The sequence below is a fragment of the Hoplias malabaricus genome, chromosome 3 (genome assembly GCF_029633855.1).
Source record: "Hoplias malabaricus isolate fHopMal1 chromosome 3, fHopMal1.hap1, whole genome shotgun sequence".
In the NCBI taxonomy this organism is placed as follows: Eukaryota; Metazoa; Chordata; class Actinopteri; order Characiformes; family Erythrinidae; genus Hoplias; species Hoplias malabaricus.
The window spans coordinates 18,870,105-18,875,535 of NC_089802.1; positions in this window are offsets into that span (position 1 = coordinate 18,870,105).

Genomic DNA, 5,431 nt, shown 5'->3' on the forward strand with positions numbered 1-5,431 from the left:
GGTAATGTATAATAACCAAAAATATGCATTATTAATTTCCACAAGACCAAAACTTTCTTCTCGTTTCCCTTTTCATCAGATAATTTTGCTACCATGCCTTGACAATGAATATATGCTAACTGTTATTATCTTCATTAAGTCTGCACTTATATACTGCTTATAAGATTAGCATGGATGGACTGAGTCAAAGCATTGGCATATGTTTTAATCATAAAACATTCAGTGATTGCAAGCTACTTCTGACATGATCTGCCAAAACTTCACTTTAACTCCTCTGAAACATCAGCCCAGTAGGACACATTTTTTAGAAGACAAAGTGGTGCTGAACAGGATGCTGTAATACACACAGTGAATTGAGTGTGAAGGCTGGGCCTGTGGGCTTTCTGTATTAGATGTCAGTGGGCTGGTGAATTGGTAAATACCCTACTAAAAAAACGCTGAGTAGATGATTGTCTAGGAGTGGGGTGACATAGCTGGAGGTGCAGCGATGACTAATATAGGACAAACCGCTGTGGGATATATTTTACCGCTGATGGGCCTCATATGAGGATGTGAGCAGTTTTTATTAATATTTAAAGGCTACATTTATTGACAGAGTGGTGATTTACAGGGGTGATGGCGGGTGCACTCTAACGATTACTGTGCTTCACCGTCATCACTATCCCACTTCCAGCGCTTTATATCAAGCTCAGTGTGGTATTACACACCTGCCTCCTGCACACTAACATCGTTCCTATATTTTCTCTGTTTGTTCTACACACACACACACACACACACACACACACACGCACGCACTTGTTAATCCACTGCCATTTTTATTTACAATTTTGCTTGAGCATTAATGATTTATACAGTACAAATACACAAGAAAAGGCTGTAAATTACATTAATATACATTTTATCTTTCATGCTACCATTTTACAGTAACTACTTCAGTAAAAAACTGTTATAAGTTGGTGCTCTTTTCTGAAAGTTTTGCAAACCTCATGTTTTCACTGTTGTATCTAGAACTACCAGAAGGTTTAGAGCTGATTCTTATTTTTACAAATTTGGCATCAACCAAAATGTAAATTAAAACATGATCAGATGATTCTGATGTCTAATGTGGTTAACCTGACATTTCTGACACAAGATTTCTGTTCAGCTCACCGAGCTGAATTTTCTTAGATATGAGTGATTTTATTTATTTATTTGTTTATTTATTAATTCTTTTGAATAAGTGGCATATTTATAAATCTTTTGTTTTTGGACAAATCATGAATAGAATAGTATTAATACAAAACTTTATTTATTTATTTTTTTTTATTCTTTTTTTATAAATTTGCCATACCATTTTTGTTGTTTTAGCCAGTCCCTCACAGGGCAACACAGACACTTTTTTGAGTCGCCAATCCACCTACCAACGTGTGTTTTGGACTGGAAAGGAAACGCCAGGACTTGGCAGGAAACGGAGCACCCGTAGGAAACCCAGACGGACACCACACCAACTCCTCACAGAGAGTCACCTGGAGCGGGAATCGAACCCACAACCTCCAGGCCCCTGGAGCTGTGTGACTACGACACTACCTGCTGTGCCACCGTGCCGCCCTAGTGTTACACAATACATCACTTAAATTAAGTTCTATTGAAACTCAAGAACATTTATTCTCCTTCTGTCAAACTACAATTCTGGAGACGTTTGTGCTTTATGAGGCAAATGAGGACATTATGTCCATGAGAAAACTGTATTACTTTACCAAAATAACTGCTCAGGCAATGCACAAGCTTCTGTTTACTCTTAATTCCATGCTCTGCCCCTTAATGCTTTCCTTCCTAGCAACTGCAGGCAAGGCAGGACACAAAATGTACAAAATGCAGGCAAACATCCTACTCATAGACAATAGTCCACAACTGGATTTTTACAAAATAGGATGCATTTATCTTTCAAGATTCAAAATATATGTGGTATTAAAGTTTATAGTTATAGCTCTTATCATTTTAATTATAGTTATGTCTGTATCCATAGTCATAATTACTGTTAATTCCTACAAATTACTTTTCTGTTTAAAACCACAAAGATCACTCAGGTTTAATCTGGTTTCCCTCATATTTGCAGCCAATTTCCTGGAGATTATTTCATCTCACATTGTAAATCATAATGTGACTGACAGTTAGTAAATACACTGGTTTGTTAATCGAATGTGTAAATCCTTTGTGAATGTTTCTTAGCCAGTGTAAGAGCTAGTTTTGCTCACCCTACCTAGATGCCATGAGAAAGATTTTACCACTTTTTTTTTTTTTTTTTTACCAAATTATTAATTTAGGCAGCTTCTGCAAGGGGTCGCCACAGCAGGTCACCATCCAAGAGCCACCCGATGAGCCTTGCATTATCTTTGGCATGGATTTTACACCAGATGCCTTTTCTAATGCAACCATTTTACATGGGCTGGGGCCAGGCAAAACTCCAGCGGCTGTGAACATTTCTGTTTCCAAATAGAGCTTAAAAAAACAGAAACTCAGTGTTAGAAACTCTAGATTACAAATTCAAGGTTAACCCCTTATCGATTGCTACTCTAAACAATACAGCTTTAGTCTCTCATTAGAGTGAATGGGCTTATAACTAGAGTTGTGTAAAGCTTGTCTAACCTCCCTACAGTAACTAAGAGAGAAGGAAAGCGTCATCATCCTGTTTCAAACAACTGACTTCCACAGATAAGGAGTTAATCTAGAGGATGGAGTGAGTTTGCATTAATCTTTTATTAAGCCCCACTCAGAGATAAGTCTTATATTTAAGCACAATTTAGCTGGATTAGAGGCCTTACTGTCTTCTGTCCTCTCGAAAAAGGAGCAGGTCTTTGGACAGGGAATTAAAGGCTCAGATTGATGGTTATTTAAAATCAACAATAACTGCTTGCTGTTTAATTATCATGTCTGTAATAAGGAGTACGACCTCCATTCTCAGTACAGTGGAATACATGTGCAATACTGTATGTTTGCTCATCTAGCACGTGACCCACAACAGGCTGTTGAAGAATTCATTTGGATTATGACAGCAGATGCTGCAATTCAAGTGGCTGTTTTTCTTGCACTTGTCATTAGACTTGTATTAATGATGGTGCACTAATTAGCGAGATTAATTACCCTAATGAGCAGACATTATGACAGAAATGACAGGCGGTTAAATCACTCCATTTGGACAAAGATGTTCCACCATGCTTCCCTCCCACTGTCTCTCACAAAGGGACACGCCTTTCTCACAGTCCTGCACATTTGGCTTCGGTCTCAGCTCATTATCTGCCGTCATATGGAATACAAGCTGTATCTGAGTCTGCTGTAACTTTCTTGGTGCCTTGTGTGAGGTTTTTTAATGCCATTTTCTTTTTTTGTTTCTCACATTTCACATTGATGTTTCACATATTTTTCTATTCAATATTAGTAACTTAAAACATGGATTGGACTCTCTTTGGAGTAAAAGATTTGTGGTGTAAAGGGCCCTCCAATGCAGCATTTCTAAAAAATGGAGCATTTCCGTTGATGTTGTTGTGTAGTTCTGTTCGGGTGTGTAGCTCTGTTTTAGCTTTTACTACTTACTACTGTTGTGTTCTCAGCTTTTGTTAGTTTTCGTGAAAGTTGTTGTGATATGACTCAGCAGTAATTGTATATGTGACATTTGTTTCCTATCCCTACTGTAAAAAAATCATGATTGTTATGGTTACAATAAACAACTTTAGATCAAAACAGCATTGTTTTTTATTTAAATATCAATTAATGAATTATGCTCATATTTCTGAAAAAATGTGTGAATTTGTGAAAACAAAAAGAGTGTGATATTGTGTAAATAAATATCAGGATACATATAGTTGAATAAAAGTGCAGTGTCTGCTCCACTCATGCCAGCTAATACACTAAAAGCAATACACTAACACACAAGCATGTTATTTTCACTCCAGCACTGAGAATGATCCACCACCCAAATATTACCTGCTCTGTGGTGGTCTTCCAGGGGTCCTGAGCACTGAAGAACAATGTGAAATGGGGCTATCAAAGTATGCAGAGCAACAGATGGACTACAGTCTGTAATTGCAAAAATACAAGTGCACAAAAAAGTGCATATACTGTATATGGTCAGTGGAGCTGATCAAATGCAGAATGAGTGTAGATACAAGAGGCCATTTTGATGTTTTGGCTGATCTGTCTGTATGTATATTTATATTGATATATACTCAGTGTATTGTGAAGCAATGTTGGTGCAAAAAAATCAGATGAGATGAAGTAAGATGCTGTTTCATTGCAGGTTCGTTTCTAATAGTGCGTGGTAAGTGAGAGTGAAAAACATTTCTGTTTATCCTAGAGGGAGGTCAAAGCCATTTTGAGAAATGCACTATATATACAGAGCATTTAGCACTTTTTCCTTCAGAGTGAGTTATTGCCTCATTTCAAGCGGGAGCCTGATAGTTTTGGGAGTGAATTACACACTGCTGCGTTCATGTTCTACGTTAGCAGTTCCCAAAAGAGCGAGAGTGAAAAAATACACTTTGCTGCATTGAAGCGTACAGATTGCAGTGCCTCTGCATTTACTTCAGGAGATCCTTTGCAAATCCGATGATAGCGCGATAAAGGGGATTTGCTTTTGAGTTGTGCTCCATTAATCCAACACAGCAGTGAATCCGATTGTGGTTATGGCAGGTCACATGGGGAAGCTCAATATGTGTTTTAAAGTTGTTTTTTTGTTTTTTTTTTGTGACATGCTGGGGAAAATCTATACTGTTGCTTCAAAGTCACTTACTGATCTCACTTTAAGTTTCAATGAAAAATGTGTAATTGCACATTAACAAAGACATTGCCACTGCAATTTAACTACTGGTAATATGTTGATTTTAAGATATATCGCAGCATATGTAAAAACACAGACTATATATCATCTTCAGCTTTACTCATGCAATTACACAAGAATATTATGTATACATATGTGTACATGACTGAAAATCGTCGATACATATATGTTTACACAGTCTGCACTACCATAATCTGCAAAAACCAAAGTGCAGACACCAACAGTAGTTATTTGGTTGGTACCTTTATTGTAATTGAATAACTAAATAGTTATTACAGCTATAAAATAAAACAGAACTGAATTGCTTTGCAACATAATGCAATTAAGTTCCAAGAGACACACCACATTCGTTTGATGTCAGAAAATGTCCAGTTTAATGCTTCAGTTGATGTTCCTGTTTCCTTGGCGTCCCGATGACTGTCTGTCACTACTGATCATTGTATCAGCTGATCCTTCCCTTTGTCAAAATGTCACACAGACTATTGATCAGAGTGTCTAATTGAAGACGTTAATAAAGTTTGAGTATTCTCCTTATATTGATTAGGTCTCATTATCAATCATTGCATTGGAGAACAACACATTGTGCTCAATGGCATTCAGCACAGACCCATGGCTGAG